General features: G+C 28.4%; 1 protein-coding gene and 2 long non-coding RNA genes across 14 annotated transcripts in view; 2 read left to right on the plus strand and 1 right to left on the minus strand.

Annotated features, from left to right (window-relative positions):
• LOC109599275 (glucose transporter type 1) overlaps positions 1-15,456 on the minus strand; it is an 85,304-nt gene that overhangs the window by 23,791 nt on the left and 46,057 nt on the right. The gene's annotated exons all lie outside the window — the stretch shown is intronic.
• Positions 1,094-5,577, plus strand: LOC109599277 (uncharacterized). Of its 4 annotated transcripts, none has more exons than XR_007547347.1 (3): positions 1,709-2,144; positions 5,187-5,258; positions 5,359-5,577. It is a non-coding gene; the product is annotated as an uncharacterized LOC109599277 (long non-coding RNA). The 4 variants fall into 4 exon arrangements; XR_007547346.1 differs by lacking the exon at positions 1,709-2,144 and adding an exon at positions 4,519-4,931; XR_007547345.1 differs by lacking the exon at positions 5,187-5,258 and having other exon boundaries at positions 1,094-2,144.
• On the plus strand, positions 9,257-10,498 carry LOC126264685 (uncharacterized). The gene is made up of 2 exons (XR_007547350.1): positions 9,257-9,548; positions 9,623-10,498. It is a non-coding gene; the product is annotated as an uncharacterized LOC126264685 (long non-coding RNA).

The raw sequence follows: 15,456 nt of genomic DNA on the forward strand, positions 1-15,456 counted from the left end.
ACAGATTGCTATCACTTTAAGAGATAAAGAAGATATAATAGAATCAAGACAAACCAAATAAAATTTAATAATTCATGAGCAAAGTAAATTAAAATTATTCAGTCAGATATAAATAGATTGATTTATTTCCTAATTATGCAGAAATATAATGTCTAATACCATAAATAAAGTTTTTAGATTGGTTTATTTTACCAGACGATTAACTGGAATAATTGTTAAAGCATATAAGAATATATCAATTAGACATTAACATCTACCAATAAAAAGCAGATTCCAAGACTTGAACTAGGTAAACAATAAAACGGGTGAAAGTGAAATAAAACAACCCATCATCATCGACCTACCGTGAACAGCAAATACTGTATCGATGGAGATGAAAACGCCTTAGTTATATACCCATTGTTACACTTCTCATATTAAAATTTTCAAACATTTCGTTGACCCTCATCAATTCGGGAAGTCAATAACATATACCAAATAAAATTTGCTGCTAACCTTTAGATGTAGCTAAAACTTTGTAGTGATATAATTCTTGGAACGCCATTAAAAAACAATTTGTCAAAGATAAATGGTTGAATATGTGGAGTTAGATCGGTCAGTCAGTCTGGTTAGTTCTGGCGGATAGTTGTTGGTCGCTCAAAGGATTTATTCTGTAAAACGTAAGTTTATTTTTGTTTACAGTGTATAGTAAATTTAAAATTGAATATTCTGCATGATTTTGACTCATTAATTTAAACCACAAATGAAAAGAAAATCGTAGAAACTTAACATTTTTATTAAATGCTTTTTTATTTAGAAGATAAACGGGATATAGTAGAATCAAGACATACCAAATAAAATTTAATAATTCATGAGCAAAGTCAATCTAATTTATTCAGTCAGATATAAATAGATTGATTTATTAGCAACCACAAAATAGAAGAGATTTAGACGCAAACAAACAAATTGACTTAATTATTATACAAAATTCTTTATAATTATGCAGAAATGTGACGTCTAATTCCATAAATACCATTTTTATTTTACCAGTTCATTAACTGGGATAATTGTTCAATCACATAAGAATATGTCAAATATTTTCTAATAAAAAACAGATTGCAGAAGAGTTAAACTAGTTAAAGCATAAAATAGGTGAAAGTGAAATAAGACAAACCGTCATCGTCCCACCGTGAACAGAAAACATTGTAATCAATGGAGGTGAAGACGTCTAAGTTATATACCTATTGTTATAGTTCTCATATTAAAGTTTGCAAACATTTCTTTGACCCTCATCAATTTGGGAAGTCATTAAGCAATGTTAAATAAAGTTTGCTGTTAACCTTTAGATGTGGCGAAAATTCTGTACTGTTATAATTCTTGAAACGTCATTAAGAAACAATTTGTCAAAGATAAATGTTTAAACATCCGGAATTAGGCTAGTCAGTCAGTCAGTCTCGTCAGTTCTGGCGGATGATTGTTTATTGCTCATAGGACTTATTCCGTAAAACGGAAGTTTATTTTTGTTTACAGTGCAGCAGAGTAAATTTAAATTCTAAAAAACGTCATAATTTATAAATGTAATCGAATATTGTGCATGAAAACAAAACAACACACGACAAAAGTGCAGTCACGAACACCATCACGGATTTACCTAAAAATAGTTTGCTGCATATTGAAATCGCAGCATAATTTTTCCAGCAATTTGTTATCAATAACAATTTAAGTGATATATTAATAAGACACTACATTTTCTGGCACAGTTTTCGTTCTAAATATAAATAATAATTTTAATACCATGGTGATTTTCGATGTGTCGCATGTTTATTTGTACGTTGTTCTATTAATAAGTTAATTAGTGCTTTCTAAGCTGTTTAGTATTAGACTGACGTTCTGCACATTTGTTTAGAAAATTAATTGCCATTGTACTTGTTTTCTGCACATCATAAATTTATTCCAGATAAGGTGTATTCCAGATAAGATAATTATCTTTTGGCTACTGTGCAGCAAAAACATGTTCTTATTAAAATTTAAATCTTAAATTATTGTTATAATAAACGGTGCTTGCCAAAAGAAAAAAAATCGATAACACTCCGCCACAACTTATTACGTGCACGTAGTTCATTTTTAAACCAGTCGTTGTGAACATCGAACGTGAAAACTCCGCTGTAAGTATTGATTATTTTGCACTTAAAGTTCCATTTCATAAAAATATTTAAATAAATAAATTTTAAAATGTTGAATTGCTGCAATTTTACAAATATTTATTTGTATAAGAATTTCTTATCTGTATATCCGTCTGGAAGTACATCCTAGATAACGTCGTTAAGTAAATTGCTTTTAAATTAATATATATGTTTGTTAAGAAAACCAGTTTCAAAAGTTTTACCTGCATTTACAATGGGTGTCGTTTGTACTTAAAGGGCCACTGGCGGTCACTTACGGTCAGTATTAGCTTGGCACCCAAACTGACAAGAAGAAAAAAGGAATACATTTGACTTGCCAATTAGAGAAAACGTCGGTGTCGATGGCCAAAACTAAACCACACTTGAATGAATACAAAGAAGACTTACTAAAAGCACTTTTTAAAGAATTTGTTGTGATTTCATATTTATTATATTTACGTGGTGGATTATTCAATGAATTTTATGAGTATGAGTAATAATTACAGTGTGAATTATGGTTTTGAGTTAATTGCTGAGTATAACCGCAAATGAAATGTTAAACTATTAATATAAAACATGGAGCTTTTGAAAATGCGTTAAACAAATTCTTAGAAATTGAACATTTTTTATTAGGTTTTATTTATTTACAGATTGCTATCACTTTAAGAGATAAAGAAGATATAATAGAATCAAGACAAACCAAATAAAATTTAATAATTCATGAGCAAAGTAAATTAAAATTATTCAGTCAGATATAAATAGATTGATTTATTTCCTAATTATGCAGAAATATAATGTCTAATACCATAAATAAAGTTTTTAGATTGGTTTATTTTACCAGACGATTAACTGGAATAATTGTTAAAGCATATAAGAATATATCAATTAGACATTAACATCTACCAATAAAAAGCAGATTCCAAGACTTGAACTAGGTAAACAATAAAACGGGTGAAAGTGAAATAAAACAACCCATCATCATCGACCTACCGTGAACAGCAAATACTGTATCGATGGAGATGAAAACGCCTTAGTTATATACCCATTGTTACACTTCTCATATTAAAATTTTCAAACATTTCGTTGACCCTCATCAATTCGGGAAGTCAATAACATATACCAAATAAAATTTGCTGCTAACCTTTAGATGTAGCTAAAACTTTGTAGTGATATAATTCTTGGAACGCCATTAAAAAACAATTTGTCAAAGATAAATGGTTGAATATGTGGAGTTAGATCGGTCAGTCAGTCTGGTTAGTTCTGGCGGATAGTTGTTGGTCGCTCAAAGGATTTATTCTGTAAAACGTAAGTTTATTTTTGTTTACAGTGTATAGTAAATTTAAAATTGAATATTCTGCATGATTTTGACTCATTAATTTAAACCACAAATGAAAAGAAAATCGTAGAAACTTAACATTTTTATTAAATGCTTTTTTATTTAGAAGATAAACGGGATATAGTAGAATCAAGACATACCAAATAAAATTTAATAATTCATGAGCAAAGTCAATCTAATTTATTCAGTCAGATATAAATAGATTGATTTATTAGCAACCACAAAATAGAAGAGATTTAGACGCAAACAAACAAATTGACTTAATTATTATACAAAATTCTTTATAATTATGCAGAAATGTGACGTCTAATTCCATAAATACCATTTTTATTTTACCAGTTCATTAACTGGGATAATTGTTCAATCACATAAGAATATGTCAAATATTTTCTAATAAAAAACAGATTGCAGAAGAGTTAAACTAGTTAAAGCATAAAATAGGTGAAAGTGAAATAAGACAAACCGTCATCGTCCCACCGTGAACAGAAAACATTGTAATCAATGGAGGTGAAGACGTCTAAGTTATATACCTATTGTTATAGTTCTCATATTAAAGTTTGCAAACATTTCTTTGACCCTCATCAATTTGGGAAGTCATTAAGCAATGTTAAATAAAGTTTGCTGTTAACCTTTAGATGTGGCGAAAATTCTGTACTGTTATAATTCTTGAAACGTCATTAAGAAACAATTTGTCAAAGATAAATGTTTAAACATCCGGAATTAGGCTAGTCAGTCAGTCAGTCTCGTCAGTTCTGGCGGATGATTGTTTATTGCTCATAGGACTTATTCCGTAAAACGGAAGTTTATTTTTGTTTACAGTGCAGCAGAGTAAATTTAAATTCTAAAAAACGTCATAATTTATAAATGTAATCGAATATTGTGCATGAAAACAAAACAACACACGACAAAAGTGCAGTCACGAACACCATCACGGATTTACCTAAAAATAGTTTGCTGCATATTGAAATCGCAGCATAATTTTTCCAGCAATTTGTTATCAATAACAATTTAAGTGATATATTAATAAGACACTACATTTTCTGGCACAGTTTTCGTTCTAAATATAAATAATAATTTTAATACCATGGTGATTTTCGATGTGTCGCATGTTTATTTGTACGTTGTTCTATTAATAAGTTAATTAGTGCTTTCTAAGCTGTTTAGTATTAGACTGACGTTCTGCACATTTGTTTAGAAAATTAATTGCCATTGTACTTGTTTTCTGCACATCATAAATTTATTCCAGATAAGGTGTATTCCAGATAAGATAATTATCTTTTGGCTACTGTGCAGCAAAAACATGTTCTTATTAAAATTTAAATCTTAAATTATTGTTATAATAAACGGTGCTTGCCAAAAGAAAAAAAATCGATAACACTCCGCCACAACTTATTACGTGCACGTAGTTCATTTTTAAACCAGTCGTTGTGAACATCGAACGTGAAAACTCCGCTGTAAGTATTGATTATTTTGCACTTAAAGTTCCATTTCATAAAAATATTTAAATAAATAAATTTTAAAATGTTGAATTGCTGCAATTTTACAAATATTTATTTGTATAAGAATTTCTTATCTGTATATCCGTCTGGAAGTACATCCTAGATAACGTCGTTAAGTAAATTGCTTTTAAATTAATATATATGTTTGTTAAGAAAACCAGTTTCAAAAGTTTTACCTGCATTTACAATGGGTGTCGTTTGTACTTAAAGGGCCACTGGCGGTCACTTACGGTCAGTATTAGCTTGGCACCCATTCGCGTAACTGGCATCTTGACTTCGTGTGTAAGTAAAAGAGACAAAACAATGCATTCGGTTTGTTTATTTATAATGTTCAAGGTTTTATCTTTGTTGGCAATTATCAGTTTTAAATTATTTATTGCAGATAAAAATGGCTGATAGACCAGAAGATCAACCCGACAATGTAGACGCAGGGAAACCGAAAAGCAGGAAGAAGAGGCACCTCATGGACGTTCCACCTCGTCAAGTTGGTGATGACGGTCAAGAAGAGGAGGAGTTCAAATAATTATATGCACTATTAATTTATTCCAATATTAATCATATGTAAGCCTTAGTTTATCAAATAAACCTAGACTGCTTATAATGGTGTGTTTCTTAATTGAGCTTGTTTTTGCATGGAATTTTATTAACACATTGTTGTTACTAGTGTTAATTATTCATACAGTGCATCATTGAGATAAACACAATGATTTAAATAATTTAAAAGTTAGCCACGTTATGCAAATTTTATTGGTGTCCATAATTCATTTTGACAAAAGTTTATGGTTTTATTATATATATTTTTTATGATAATATATACATAACAGTAAAAACTAATCAAAAAGACAGAACCTTAAACCCTTTATACTACTTACTTATAATAATAAATTGTATTATTTATTGCCTGGCTTAAACCTTCAGTAATTCATAAAAAAGCGATTTAATGTATTGATTATGCAATTACAAAACTAGAAATTTAAAAACCTTCTAAGGGTCTATTAATAACCAGTTTAAACACGAACAATTCAGATTTAAAATGTTTGAAATATGCAAGCACCAATGGTAAATCCATATCTTATCTATATATCTAATCATCTACAACATTCTATATTATTTGCATAATTTACAATAACAATTAACAAAATTATTAAACGTGTGCGGCCAAATGTGTTGTTAAACATATATATTGGCGTCCATTTTTGTTTTGAAGGAAATTAAAGAAAAATAAATGTCATAAAACAAACAAAGGAATTAGCTACCCTTTTGACTTATCTCTTTTGATAACAGATACTGTTGTTATCTATGACTATAAAATAAAAAATGCAATAATGAGATCCCCACACAAAAAAATAAATCGGGTACAAACATGAGCACGCCGAAAGCCGAAACGACCGCGAGGGAGGAGGAACAGCCCAAAGAAACAACAGTGGGAACACCTAAGGCGGCACGTCCTGGAGACGAGACGGACGGATTGGGACACGCGTTCACTGTCCAGGGTCGCGGGAATGTCGGTGTCAATGGTGAACAGGAAGATGAATTTGGAGAAAATGAGAAGTGAATGTGTGTGCATGTGTATTGATGAATAATGTAAAACGTCGGAGCTGGGCATGAGTAAACGTTATAATAAATTGTAAAATCTTTTCGTAAGTTTTATTTAGTTTTTTTACAACGTACCAAAAGTTAAATTACATAACATAAATTAATAACTAAATAATAAGACTAATTATTACTGTTTGTTTGACTTCATTTGAATTCTTCCTCTGCTTTTCCATCTGGTCCACAGTTGGCCCTGTCAGGTACATCATAAGCAGCTCTTTTCTGTCGGCTTCGTGGTTGGTTGCCCGCTGATTCAGTGGTGTAATCTTGACTTTTCGCTACTTTTTCCATTTTAGGATATTCGGTTGTACTGGTACGTGAAAGTTACAATGAACATCGCCATCACTCCAACCGTTTATATATAGGAGAGTATCTTATCCTATTGACTTAACCATAAACTATAATCGTTACGTTTAACAATATTTCGATTGTGTATTTTATTTATATAAAAGGTAAATATTGCCCGTCTATGATATCTTAAGTCATACAATAAAAGCTTAAAAGCAAACATGTACAAATAATATAGCAATAAATTTTTTTCTCTCATGCGAATGATGAGAATTCGTCCTGCTTTTCTCCATCAATGCCAACGTTGCTTCTGACGGGCACATCGTAGATACTTCTTCTCCCTCTTTCGTTCGCCTCCTCATCCGATCCGTTTTGGATTCCACATTTGCGTCTAGTGTTTTGGCGTTGGATCCCTTCATTTTCTCCAACAAGTTGCCCATTTCACATTAATTATTTATGCAAGAGGTTGCTCTGACTGAATGTAATGAATGTGTCCAAATGTTTATATACATAAATCGATTCTCAATTAAGAAATGTTTAACTTTGCAATACTTTACGAGTACACAAACAGTTAAAGTAATAATTTGCAATAGTGTGATGCATTTCCTTCGTTGGAAAATATAATAATGCCGTCATTAAGGTATTAACGTAAATATGTACATATTTGTGGTCTCATGTAGTAACCCCTGTGTTATTTTTTCAGTTTAATTTTTGAAAATTTCATCATATGAAATAACAAAAAAAAAAAATATGTGCATTAGTAAATAAAATGATTATTAATATAGGAAATAAATTCCTCGTAAAATTTTCAGTTTTCAATAAAATATTTGATACAATTTGTCAATCTTAATTACAATAAAAAATGGCAGAAATGAAATGAAAAGTAGTTGTATTATTTTGTCATCTTATAAACTTATCTCTCAATCAATCAATCATGCCAAATGCATGTTATCACTCGAGGTCAGGTATAACCCTTTATTATTTAAGTAAATATTAGGATAAAGGTATGTTGTTAAGTAAATATGTTTGAGAGATATTTTATTGATGTAAATTATTTTTTTGTATCATTTTATAATTAGTTTACTAAAAAATTGAATAAAAATATTGTTAAATAACGATGAAAAAATGTACAATAGTTTTAACATATTTTATAATTAATAGTTCAATTTTACACTATAGAATTATATGAACTATATATAGATTAACAAAATAAAGTTTTATTAGTTGGAAGAAATAACGTTGAATTAAAAATGAAATATTCAAAATTTAACGTGTCTTGAATTAATAATTCAAAGTTGGAACAAATTTAAAATTACTTGTTAATCTTATCAAATTTTGACTTCCTATTACAGATAATAGCAAAATTTTAGATATTTCAAGTACATATAGGTTAACAAAATGACATTTTACTGTTTGGTTTATTAAAAAAATAAAATTTCAATAAAACACTAGAGAAAATAGTGTTGAATGAAATATATATAAATTATTTTGTACAGTAAAGTATCTTGTAAACAGTAAATTAACTCTTAACTAATAATGAGTTTATTTGAAATAGTCTTAATATGTAATTAATAATTCAAAGTTGAAACAGATTTAAAATTGTTTGTTAATCTTTTCAAAATTTTGACTTTCTATTATCAGTAATAGTAAGATTTTAAATTCTAGAATTACATATAAGTTATAATTATTAGTTTACTAAAAAATAAAATTTCGACAAAAAAATCTAGAAGAAATATTGTTAAATGAATAGTGAATTAAAATCATGAGTTATTTACAATAATTTTAATATGTATAATTAATTATTTAAAGTTAAAATTAATTTAAAATTGTTTATTAACATTATTTTTAATATTTTGACTTTCAGTTACCAGCAGTCTTATAATTAATAATTTAAGGTTACAACAAATTTAATATTGTTTGATAATCTAAAATTATTTGAAGATATATAGTAACAAAATTATGTTTTATTAGTTAGATTACTAAAATATAATTTATTGAATAAAAATATTATATATAATATACAATGGTCTCGAAAGTCTAAACCTTTATAATGATGAATGATAAATAATTTTATTATTCTGTAAAGTTATTTATCTTGAACAATAAATGAACTCAAAATCATGAGATTATTTGCAATAATTTTAACATGTCTTGTAATGTAATTAATAATTCAAAGTGGGACAAATTTAAAATTATTTGTTAATTTTTTAAATATTTTGACTTTCTGTTTCCAATAATAGTAAGATTTTAATTATTTGAGGTATAAAATAATGTTTTATTAGTTTGTTTATTAAAAAATAAAAATATTTCAATAAAATGTAGCAGAAATATTGTTGAATGAAATATAATTATATTATTCTATAGTTATTTATCTTGTAAACAGTAAGACAACTCTTAAGTCAAAATCTGAGTTTATTTACAATAGTTTTAACGTATCTTATATTGTACTGAATTTCTATTATTAACAATGGCAAAATTATCAACGCTGCAATTATTTGAAAAACATACTCGCTACGACAATAAACACTAATAAATTTCAATTTCCATTTGTAAATTACCATAACACAGAGAAAACAACTGATTTTGTTATTGTTAACTTAAACGTCTTCACTTATCAATATTTACGTTAAATTGTCGCATATCCGTATGGGTTTATTAAGTATGCAATATTCCGCTAAATTACTGAACTCGGTAAGTACCCATGACGCAAATTTCCCACATTCAGACAAGAAATAACAAGCATTTATTGCTAATACAAATATTAGATCACCACCTTCATTATAAATAAACACAGATGTGGAAATTTAAATTAGAACAAATCATCATGTCTGATCAACCGAAGGACCATCAAAACGAACAAGCGCCAAAAGTTGCGGAAACCTCCAAGGGGGAAAAGAAGGAATCGATGCCGGATAAACCGGAGATTTCGTTGATGAACTTCGCAGACGTGCCCGATAGGAGCAACGTTGGTGTCGACGGTAAATTGCAAGATGAATTCAAATGAAATAATATTCTAATAAAGATCTGACATTATAATTTTGTAAATTTTATTTCGAATCCAGACCCACTAACTTTATATGATTGAATTTCAAATGTAAATATTTATACAAATTCCAAATTGAAAATTGTTCAGCTCCGTCATCAATTCGGTAAATCTCAATCGTTAAACAACACAATACTAAATTTCATTTCACTCAAATTAGTAATGGCTACCGAAGGAAAGATTACGTCATTGCCAAGTAAATTATATTAGCATGGACGTGTAATCGCCAACCGCAGATGAGAAAAGTTAGATCCGCGAAGATGTCGGAAACGGACAAAATCTGTTTCGGTCGTACTGAAGACAATTCGAATCGTGCAGCCAGCTTCGCCGAAAAGGAAAGGGGCGAAGTGGAAAAACAAACCCAAAACGAACAGGTGCCGAAGATGGCCACCCGGAATTTCGCTGATGTTCCGGCCCGGGAAAACGTTGGGGTTGACGGAGCTGAAGAGGAGGAGTTTAAGTGATTTTACGTTTGTTGATTGTTAAATGTTATGCAGTAGTGTGTGTTAACTCAACTCTGATAGTGTACGTCGCAATAACAGTTGTGCTTGAGATTATTTAGTTGTAAATTTGCAATTTAGTAAATTTGTTTAATTTTTTTAGTGTGTTTTATTTATTTGTTTTTGTGGTTAAACATGTTTTATGTATTCATTTTGTTTCTTTGCATAATTTTTAAATTAAATTAATATTATGTAATAGACAAATATAAAATACTAATACTAATATATTTTTTATTTCGCTTTAAAATTTTGAATTTATCGTTCCTTAAAAATTAAATACCACTTCTATTTATTAAAAATAGCAAAATTTATACATGAAAATTATTATATTTGACAATAAGAATATGTATTTTATTTCTTTTGTTTCAAAAATTAAATTAAGTTTATTTAAGATTTCAAATATAAAATTATTAATTAAAATATATATTTTAATTATTTTGTTTATAGATTTCAAATTTATTCGTTTCTTAAAATTTTATCATTTCTTTTTATTAAAAATAGTATAAATTTTAAATTAAAATTATTTAAGATTAAGATTATATAATAAACATTTCAAATAAGAAATAATAATATAAATATATATTTTATAAATTTTGCTTAAAAATTTTCGAATTTATCCGTGTCTTAAAATTTTACTATCACTTCTTTTTATTAAAAATAGTAAAATGTTTAAATTATTTTTTTAAGATTATTAAAGTTGTAGAAAACATTTCAAATATAAAATATTAATAGAAATATATATTTTATTCAGTAGCACTTCTTTTTCATTAAAAAAAGCATATTTTTAAATTAAAGTTGTTTAAGATTATTAAGGTTATGTGGTAAATATTTCAAATATAAAATATTAATTAAAATATATATTTTATATATATATTTAAGATAAAGATAAACATTTCAAATTTCTTAAAAATTTCATATCTTAAAATTTTATTATCATTTATTTTTATTAAAAATATCATAATTTTTAAATTAAAATTATTTAAGATCAAGATTATATAAAAACATTTCAAATTAAAAATAAAATAAAATAAAAATTATATCAAACTTATTTAAGATTATGGTAAATATTTCAAATATAAAAAATTAAATTAAAATTATTTAAGATTATTAAGTTATATATTAATTAACTAAAATATATATTTTAATTATTTTCCTTATAAATTTTGGATTTATTCTTTTCTTAAAATTAATTTTAATAAAACGAATATAATTATTAAATTAAAATTATTTAAGGTTATTAAGGCTATAAAATAAACTCTTCAAATATAATATATTAATATAAATATATGTTTTATTTATTTTGCGTAAATATTTTGGATTTTTAATTTTAATTTTATTATTAGTTCTTTTATTAAAAATAATTTTTAAATTAAAATTAAATTAAGAAAAATAATGACACTAAAATATTTTTAATAATTAAACAAGAATTTTTAGCTGCAATGTAATACAAAACAACAACAAAAAATTTACATAGTGTCATTTCCTCAAATAGTAAATTATCCGGAAGAGTCGATTTTCTACACCGCATAGACCTTGAATACTATTTTTAGTGCACAAAAGTCGACCTTTAAATACTTTACAATGACTTTGAATGGCTACAAAATATAACACTACTACCAGAGTGTCTTTCAATTTGGATTAACCACCAAATCATCCACATCATACATTGGAACATCGATCCACAAGAATATAAATATGCAATTATGTTCGAATCGACCATTAAAAAACCGGCCATGACTTTGAGCCGCAGAAGAAAACCGTATCGACTCGGTTTCCTCACCTCGTAAGCCGCATTCATGTTCATGTTTTCGTGCGGTGTTCCGCATTCTGTACGCTCACGTAAATTCGGCCCGAGCTTTCTTCGTCCGTTTACGAAACGCACGCGTCGTACACAGAACTAACAATGGTTACAAAATTTCGAGCTTGTTTTACATCTAATGGGTTTTTCTCTTTAAAACAAAAACAACAATTTCACCGATTTTAATGCAATTAATTATTTATATGTTAAATGAGTTGAGCGGTGTGAGTTAAGTAACATGTTTCATGTTCTTAATAATGATATCGCATATGTAATAATATATAAGTTGTTTGACGTTTACGCTCTGATGAACCCCAAACTTTTATGTTTAAACGGATTACGTTCGAGCAGGAACTGATCTGTTATCCGCAATGCGTTCGTATCCATGTCAGTTTAAGGCGGAGATTAAAATCTTGGGTACTGGAAAAAGTGATTTATATTTTTGGTATATGATTTATCAGAATACATTCTTATATATTTGTCAATAAGAGTGTGCTTGGAGAAGCACAATTTTGGTTTCGTTGGATTAAAAGTAGAGATGAAGAATGTGAAGGTTGTTCTGAAACCTGTACCAAGGAAGAAATTAAGTAGTATATCGAGGAAAATCCTCGTGCAACATGTTTGGAAATAACCCCTTATTAAACTGCGATGAATAAACCATTAGAAAGATACTTTATACAAAGAATGTCATCAAATTAACTCCATACAATTTAAATGAGGAGAACAAAATTAAGTGCTTCTTACTTGCGACGAAAAATGGAACAGTACTTCACAAAAGTATTTACCTCAAGAAGAATTTTAATGACTGTATAGTGGAGAGTGGGATTAATATTTCTTCTGCTCGCAATATTAATTAGGTTCATGAAAAACTTAAAGTTAAAGACGAGCTTCTTTAGTTAATAGGTATACTCAAAAAAACTTTCAAGATGTTAAATGGGAAGTTCTGCTTTATCCACCATATAATCCAGAAATTTATCCATGTAACTCTGATTTATTTTTGTGATTGTTCAAATTTTTAAGTACTAGGAGAGATTTTTTCTTCAGTTCCAAGTACATAGAATTTTTAACTCGTGGCTTAATTTGCTTATAGGACGTTGGTTTAAAATTGTTGATTATAATGGTGAATAAAAGTTATTTTAAGGAAACATTAGAAACTGTACATCTGATGCCCAGTATCAATAATTGATAATATATTAGTGATAATAAGTAAAAATTCTACAGTTATTGTAAAACAATAAAAGTGGCTGTCAATGAATCGAAGGTGACCAATGTCAAGGTTGTTGTGAAACCTGTACTCAAGAAGAACTTTAGTAATATCTCGAAGAAAATCCTCGTGCAACATGTTTGGAAATAATTCCTTATTAATCTGTGATGAATCAACCATTAGAAACAAGCTTTATGAAAGGAATTTAATGAAAGAGTTGGATAAATGAATTCCACATAGTTTAAGTAAGGATAACAAAATTAGTTGTTTGACAATTGCCATTCATATCATTACCTGCAACGCAAATGAGCCTTTTATTGATCATATTCCTTAAGTCAAAAAATATGTTAATTAAGACAATTCTTACCCTTGTGTGTAATGGATTAAAGATGGTAAACTTGGAGAAACGTTACTTAGAAAGCCTTAACCCCAAGAAATATTTTAATGACTGTATAGTGAAGAGAGCCAAAAGGATGTTACAACTGTTAGTAAAATTAACCAGGCTCATGAAAAACTCAAATACGAGCTTCTTCAGTTAATAGAAAATGTGTTCTGCTTGTCCATGGCAATGCAAAACCACATTTCGCATTAAAGTCTCAAAGGAATGTGTAAAATGTTAAATGTGATGTTAATCAAAAGAAAAAGGTTTCATGCAATGAAATTCATTAAAAAATTTCACATATTTTCAGTAAAGATAACAAAATGCCGTGTTTGAAAATTCCCAATTATCTTCTTGTATGCAAAGTAAATGAGCCTTTTATTAATCGATTGATTGATGATTACTTGTGAGGAAAAATGGCTCATTACGAAAATTCTCACACTTCCGGAAAATGGGTTAAAGATGATGAACCTGGTGGAACAGTATTTAAAAAAAATCTTAATGTAAGAAAGATTTTTAAGATTGTATAGTGGAGAATGCAACGAATTTTATATATTAACTGGCTACCAGGAGGCCAAAGGAACAATACAACTGTCTAGTACTAACTAAATTAACTGGGTTCATGAAAAGTCCAAATATTTCTTCAAGTGATTATTATTTTTTTATCATTGTCCAATTTTTTACAAACCAAACGGTTTTATTCTGAAGTGGAGGTCAAAACTGACGTTGATATTTTATCTTCAGTTCTAGAAAAATTAATTTAAAGTAACGGTAGAAACTACTCTTCTGGTACCCATTAACTTTTATGACAAAATTTGGTGGTCAAATGTTAATAATAATTGAAAAAAATTATAGTTAATGTGGAACAATTACATTACATTATATTTATAATTTGTTCATAACCACACTTCTTGGAAAATTACAGTTCATAACTGAACGCAGAACTAATAACCGAACAATTAAAAAATTATGTTAGCAACCAATGATTGTTTTCTCTTTCCCCTCGCACAGAACAGAACCAAACGACAAATTAACAATATAAACGCATAATACCGCAACTGGTGCACATTTCTGTGTTGTCCATACGAGGAGTTTTCTCCTAACAAATGGACTTGGCAAATGAACATAATGTTATCATTCCATCGACATCTGCACCATTTACATAAACCGCTCTTCTGCAAGGGGAGCTCCGATGTTTATTGCTAGATGTGATTGTTGTACTTTTCGCATCGGTTCTGCCACTCAGTGTCATAATTTACAGCGGTTTCCCTTGTTATGACTGTGACGTTGATTTATCAGAGGAAAAATGCGACTTTTTTATGACCATCAACGCATGTCGACGACATTGGTTTCCAGATTTCTAGTGCAATTAAGAGAGTTAACGTCATGAAATATGTATCTGGGCTAAAAGTATTATAAAACAGTTTTCATTATACACAAAAGAACAATTAGGAACCGTTGAATTAGTTTAATAACGAAGTGAGGTGCTCAATTCAAAGATGTTATCTTAAACCGGTGCGATTATCTGTTTACACTTCACATCATGCTTCTTCCAATTGTGTTAATTGCACATGGATATCTGCTGAAATTTAAAATCTGACTTGTGCTATACTTTCGACGGTTTTAACGTGGTAATTAAATCATTAATGACCAGCATAAATATTAACTGAATGGG

This window comes from Aethina tumida, chromosome 2 (genome assembly GCF_024364675.1).
Source record: "Aethina tumida isolate Nest 87 chromosome 2, icAetTumi1.1, whole genome shotgun sequence".
Taxonomy (NCBI): domain Eukaryota; kingdom Metazoa; phylum Arthropoda; class Insecta; order Coleoptera; family Nitidulidae; genus Aethina; species Aethina tumida.